Below are 7389 nucleotides of genomic sequence, written 5' to 3' on the forward strand. Positions count from 1 at the left end.
ACCAAGAAGATCACAACTAAACCTGTAAAATTCACATTTGTTTCATCACTTTATTTCAATATTGTGATACCCAAGTAGATTATTCAAGACAATGGATACAGCATTCACTTTATTTCATCACTTCATCAATAGATACAACATTCACACTGTAAATAGAATTCTGATTGCCCTTTCAGAATTCTCTTCAAAGTTAATAAAGTTACTAGTTTCCATTTTTCTTTTCCCCCCAATTAGTTCCACTTATAGGCGTGATTTTGGAGCTTGAGATGTTGAAGGTGGTGCGCTCTGCAGGAAGAAGAAACAAAATCATGTACTTGAGAAACAAAAAAAAATTGTGAACAGAATTGATTCCAGAAAACATCCTTGGTGGTGCAAAATTAAGTGATTTCAACAGGTGGGAAGAAAGAGAGGAGAAAGAAAACATACCAATGGAATTCCCTTAATTGCTCTGTCTTCTAAGAATTTTGATGGTCTGAAGAAGTTACCATACATTCCTGACCACTTCTTGAGACTTGAGTATATATGTTTAGCTCCAACAGTATCAGCCCAAAATACAAGACCACCACTATAATACAGAGGAGAAATTCAACATAATGAGAACAGCCTCACATTTTCAAACAACGAGATGCTGAAATACATGTGTTCTCTAAGCGAATGTGCATGGGTACCAATCAAACTAAGAGAGTATCAATGATAGTTACCGGTAGGAAGGGAAACTCATTCCATGGATAGATGCACATCAAGATCTGATGCTCGGACAACAACTCCTTCATCCAAAACACGACATGCTTCATTCACCACTGGGAACATTATCATCTCCACTATTTCTTGATCACTCAGAGACAAATGCTGCATTACATCCATTAGAAAGTCAGTGTGTTCTTTTGACATTATGATTGCCCGTTAATGAAGATGGATTGATCCACCGCAACTAAAATATATGTAAAAGGTCAAGATATCAAATTTTCTAACATTAACTACAGGGAGAGGTGTGAAACCTTTCCACCAGGCATAAGATTAGTAAGCTTAATCGATTCCTTAATAATTGGAAGCACAGTAAGATCGGGTTTTGGTTTGCATCCCTTTTCATACTTATAGTATCCTTTTCCATTATTTTTACCTGAAATTCAGAAGATAGCATCAGAGGAAATTAACAAGGGTGTGTTTATATCTCAGAGGAGTTAAAATGTGCTAATGTAAGAACTCAGATCTTCATACAGACCATTTCGTCCATCTTTCAATAGCAGCTCAACCAGTGGAGACTTGAATGTCCTATCTGGGAAGGCAGAGGAAAACTCTTTGCCAACTGCCATAGCTACTCCATATCCAGCTAAATCCTGAAGCCTTCATCAAGAGAGAAAAATAAAAATGAGCTGATCAGATACATGCAGCACGCTGAATTAAGTATACTTACTGTTTCGAAAGAGAGACTTCGTTATAAGAAGAGAGATAATGCAAGCAATAAATGACTGGGGATGCCAATCATAATAAAGATTCACATAAGAGTGAAAGAGCAAGAAGTTTACTGGAAAGGGCCCATCGGCATGCCAAAACTGCTGATTAATCTGTCAATCTTGAACACGTCCACACCCAAGTTTGCCAAAATATGTGCCCCTTGAGTGTAAGGAAAGAAGGTACGGTTTACAGCAAAGCCTGTGCAGTTTCGCACTACCACACAAACTTTCTTTACGGTCTTGCCAACTGTCATGAGATCAAGAATTACTTGGGAGGAGGTCTTATCAGTGCGCACAATTTCCAGGAGAGACATCACATGGGTAGGACTGTTGAAAAAGGGTCGTATGAGAACTAAACACATGGACAAATAATAACTGAAGGCGTAAATATATAAAGGGTATTTCCAGAGATTAAGTGTGATATTAAAATTTAGTTTGTTGTCCCTTTAAGAGATTAACTGATAAGTCAATGGTTCATAAATAGACAATGCTGGGTACTTCTCAACACCTTTCAAATCTCTATTATCGGTAAGGCCATGCTACATTAATAACAAGAAAAACTAAAGGAAAGCATAATGACCTGAAAAAATGTGCCCCTATAATGCGTTCTTGAGAACAAGTCTTTTCGCCAATAACATTCAGATCAATAGTAGATGTATTTGATGCCAAAATGCAGTTGTGGGAGCAGACCTTCTCAAGTTCACGAAATATTGACTGCTTCACTGGGATACTTCCGATAACAGCCTGTGAATACCAGAAAGCCACTTTAGCAGCATATCAACCCATTTGCACACAGGGTGTCCTCAACATGAGGACATCAAGATGAAGTAAATAAGCTATTAAGCACAACACAAGAGAACTGACAAGTACCCGAAGAGGCAAAAACTCATGTGCTGAAGTCCGAAAGCATATGAAATCTTAACAAGATAACTAATTGGAGCAGGTTTTTGCTGTGATGTATTACATTTTACTAACGGAAGACAGGAAAGTGTAAAAATGATTATTGGCCTAAGCCAGCTAACCAACAAGAAAGTAACAAAAGGTGTAAATATGGAATCAAAGTGTACCACTATCACCATATCCACATGCTTAAATTCTGCATAGTCCAATACGCCTGTAAGAATCGAGAGGCCTTTCTTCACCTTATCTTCTGTCGTTTTTCTCTTTGCCACTAAACTTCGAAGATTTCCAGCCCCACATTGTTGGACCATGAGTTTCAAAATAAAAATGGTCAAAGCATAACACTTTTACCAAGCATACGAAGCAACAAAGCATCACGCTCTTTGACCTAGCTAAAAATACCAGTAAAATTTCACAAAAACTAATAGTAAACAACCCAAAATTTCACCCGACTTGCTTTCTTTTAAGCTACCACATCAGTTGCAAAATAAAATCGGGTGAACTTTTTGGGCTGTGAGGCAGTACCAGCTTAAGTTTTTATTTCACTATAGAGAAATTACCCTGTATCCATGTCAACCAGCTTATGAAAATCATAATATTTTAGCATCTTACCTGCAACTATGATATCATAATTTATTATTTGTTACTAAGTCCCAACTCAAATTCCAAAATACAGCATAAAAACTGGATTCTTCAAACAAAAAGGCGAATTAAGTTTTCTTTGTAATGCCTGCTCCAGATTTTATATGTTCAAAGTGTTTCCTAACCACTGTATTCTCTTATATCTACTTTTTAACTAGACTTCGTCAGACTAAATCTAAACAAAGGAAGTCAGGTGATCTCTCACAGCTGTCCCACATCTATGGATCTCATAATTTACCAAGCATCAGCTAGCTCACATCTGAGAAGGTTAACTGATTGTGATAAGGAATTGCAGACTAGAGACCAACCTTCTATTGTTTTCATCCCCTTCTGCAGGTACTCATGGTTGATTTCCTTGAGGACAACAGATACATTGCTTAAGATAAGAACTGTGGCAATTCCGGAACCCATCAGACCTCAACAGCGACTTTCTTTACAGGCCTTGGTTTGAGTCCAATATCAGTAACATTAGGTACCTGAGGAGAAGTGTAGTTAAGGGCTTTGTGAACAACCTGAAAATCAGGATAAAGCTAAGTAATTTGTAAAATAATACTTTTCGGATAATGCGTAAACCTACTGACCATATAGTGCAAGTACATTTTGTTAATGTGAGGTGTTACTTGAGAATCATTTACGAAAATTAACTGGCAAATCTAAAAGCAGCCCAATAATTACATGGATAACTGAGTGCCTAACGGCCCTAACCCCTAAACTTGAGCACCTACATATAATGTCCCAATACTCTTTGAAATGGCCAAATAACATGACAGGTATGCTGTCAACTTGAGAGAGTTTTAGTTTAAATAAAGTTTAGGAGAAAACAAAACAGAATAAAATCATGTTAATACTTAATCAAGGTAAGCTACACATCATGTGCATTAAAAAATATACCTTCGATATTGCACGCTGGGCAAAGAAGAAATGGACGAGGCCTCTTGAAGTGTCTGACAAAACCAATTCATTGAATAGTTTCACTTCCTGCAATTAGCATTTTTCAGTATAATCAGTAATAAATGGAACATCATTCAAAATACAGACTAGATCCAAGCATGTAACACCTCTAGCATTTTTAATACACATCATGTGCATTAAAAAATATACCTTCGATATTGCACGCTGGGCAAAGAAGAAATGGACGAGGCCTCTTGAAGTGTCTGACAAAACCAATTCATTGAATAGTTTCACTTCCTGCAATCAGCATTTTTCAGTATAATCAGTAATAAATGGAACATCATTCAAAATACAGACTAGATCCAAGCATGTAACACCTCTAGAATAATCAGGTGGGGTGTCGTGAAGTGAAATATGTAAGGGATGTTATGACCAAGGTCCTTTCAAAAAGAAGAATACCCAAAGATTTAATCTGGAGCATCTTAATTTTATTAGGAGGACACATCTAATATATGTTCTCCTTGAGTACACAATTGAATATTTTCTGTGATCAAAACGTTTCTTCTCATGCTCATTTCAGGAAAATCAAATCTCCATATTCTTAGTTCTTGTGAACAAATAAAATTTCTTTCTTCAGGTCTCACTCAAATACCCATAAAGTAAATTTTATCATTCATTTAGAATCTTTTTTTCTGAGCATTTGAGAAATTATACAATCTGTACCAAAACGACAGTATATCACTACTGCAATTGTTGTAGACCAAGAAAAACAAGTACCTTCAAGACACCAGAATATCCTCCAAAAACAATTCCCTCCTCGATAGCATCAAGGCATGCTTGGTGCTGAGGCATAGTTGGAGCAGTCCTCTTAGCCTGTTCCCTTGCAGCTTGAATTACTTTATGTGATTCAGCCAAAGAACCAAGCTTATTAGTCCTTTGAAGAGAAGATATCCAAGGTTTACGTCTCTCAGCAATGTCTAAAGCCCAGCGCCTCGCTACTGTCAGCAACTCCTCTTTTGATACAATGGCATCAATAAGATCAAGCTTGTTCCCTTCTTCAGACATAATAAACTTTGAAGTCTGCAATTTTAATACCACTTAATCAGCATTTTAAGCAAATATATTTTCTAAGCAATCAACAAAAGAACCAACTAAGATAAACAGATCAAGTTATCCCAGCTGTGATTCAGAAATGGAGCAATGGACTATAAAACAAGGAAGGACAAGCATATGTTAAGCAATTTCATAAGAATGCAGACTTACCAACATCATTTCAATAGCCTTTGCTGTCCCTACCAGCCTTGGAAGATGTTGAGTTCCTTAAAAATATCAATCAGTTTGTTAGGTGAGTACAAAATAATGCCAATGAAATGAAAATGGCCTGATTAGAATTCTAAACTGCTGGCGTTATATTCATAATCTAAAGTTAATCAATTACCAGGAAGAACACCAAGTGTAAGCTCTGGAAAGCCAAGCTGAACTTTTGGTGTTGCAATACGTGCATGGCATCCCTATTACAACCAAGCAGGATGGAGTTAACAAGTAAATCCAGCACTACATTTGTTAGAAGTTAGAACAAACTGCATATGAATTCGTACAGCCGTACTTAGTAGAAATCACTAACCATTATCAATTCTAAACCACCTCCAAGTGCAAGTCCTTCAATAGCAACAACTGATGGCTTTTTGGCATCTGGTTTAACCAAAAACACGATGTAATTGCACGAAGATTTTTTATGAAGATCGACAGAGGGTTTTGTTCTTGGTCAAATAACTAATTGTGAGTTAGATAAAACCTTCAATTATGCTGCATACAAGTTGAACAGATACGTCAGGGAGCTTAGACATATCCCCTACCAGGCAAAACAAAAATTTAACACGCAATTGTTAATTGGGCTTCAGAATTGAATCTGGTTACATTGTGATACTAAGTAGAGCAGGTTATTTACGAGCATTTACCAGTCTGATGAACAAGCTCAAGAACACTGATGTCGAAACCACCAGAAAATCTCCCGCCCTCACCTTTAAGGATTAAGATGCCAGTATATTAGAGATCAATAATACAAAGAAATTCACCTGACCCTATATAGATTGATTAATGCTTTTATAATAGATTATAAACTACATGTTACATTTAAAAGCAAATGCTATACAGATTGAATAATGATTTTATCTAGTAGATTATACATTGGTGAGCTGACATCTTACGAAAAAACAATGTAATATCTTCGAGTGATACTTTTCCCTCATTCTCCATGACCCAAACTAAAAGATATGGATGAATATATACGCCAAAGGTATAATCCACGGACCACAGTAATTTATAATAAAATCAAATAGCCAAGTATGTATACAAACTAAAAAGCAAAAACAAAAAGAATCAGAAACCAAGTAAAACAATTCATCATTCACATTAGTTTGGTATCACTCCAAGAAGAGACTCTCATAGTCTTATTCAATCAATAACATTCTATACAACTTTCCCCTAAAAATCCCCAAACTGTTGAATAACCTAAAAAGTAAAAACTCTATCATATTATTCCTCATCATTCTATTAACTGTACCAAAATCATATTCAAATCAATAAACCATAAAATAAAAAAAAAATCAAACATTTCTAAATTCTAAAACACTCACCAGTAAGAACTATAGCTTTAACATCATTTCTACTCATAGCTTCTGCATATTTCTCCTTCAATCCTGCTAAAACTGCAAATTCAAAACAACAACAACTCATCAGTCTCTCTAATTCATCAAATCAAGAAACCAAGAAATCAAAACTCATTTCACAAAATTCACAGTAAAAACCAAATTAATCAAAACTAATTAACCTAAAATTTCACCAGATCTCCAAAAAAAATCAGAAAAATAATTTAAAAAATAAGAATTCTCAATTCAATTAGAGGTGATTTATTTTAGGTTTAGTTAATTACGTACTTGGAGGAGCTAATGCATTAACAGGTGGATTTAAAATCCTGATGACAGCAACTCCATCATTTCCAACTTCCATACTAACTCTCAGATTGTTCTTCCTCATCCAGATTCTCGAAGCGTTTGATGTTTTTGCATTCTCGGTGGATCAAGAGAATGGAACCGTGTGAGAATGATACAAGTAGTACAAGTTCCGACACCAACGTCCATCGTGATCATCAATTGAAAAATCATGAGTTTCATTAATGGAAAAGAAGATGAAAATTACAGAAAATAGCTAAAGCGGTGGAGTAATGACAGAGAGAAAAGAACACAACATCACGATGAAGAACATATTTCCACGTGTCGTTCCCTCTTTGTTATCTTTCTGGGAGATCTGTTGAATGCTGACTCGTTTTCGGCCGAGCGAGTCTCATTTGGAAAATGCTTTGTGCTTAGAGCAGTTCCTATGGCAATGGCCAAACACAAACATTCGTTGAGCCATGTAGATGGTTAAATTGGATTTTTACTATGGTAAAGCATAGGGTGTTGGATCATCAGACGTGCGATATGAAGAAAGACTCTGGCATTGG

The 7389-nt window shown here is 36.1% G+C and overlaps 1 pseudogene; it reads right to left on the minus strand.

The window, feature by feature from the left end:
* Nucleotides 1-6: 6 nt before the first annotated feature.
* Nucleotides 7-7149, minus strand: LOC113337766 (annotated as a pseudogene).
* Between the last annotated feature and the right edge of the window lie 240 nt (nt 7150-7389).

The sequence above is a fragment of the Papaver somniferum genome, unplaced genomic scaffold (assembly GCF_003573695.1).
Source record: "Papaver somniferum cultivar HN1 unplaced genomic scaffold, ASM357369v1 unplaced-scaffold_18, whole genome shotgun sequence".
NCBI classification, from domain to species: domain Eukaryota; kingdom Viridiplantae; phylum Streptophyta; class Magnoliopsida; order Ranunculales; family Papaveraceae; genus Papaver; species Papaver somniferum.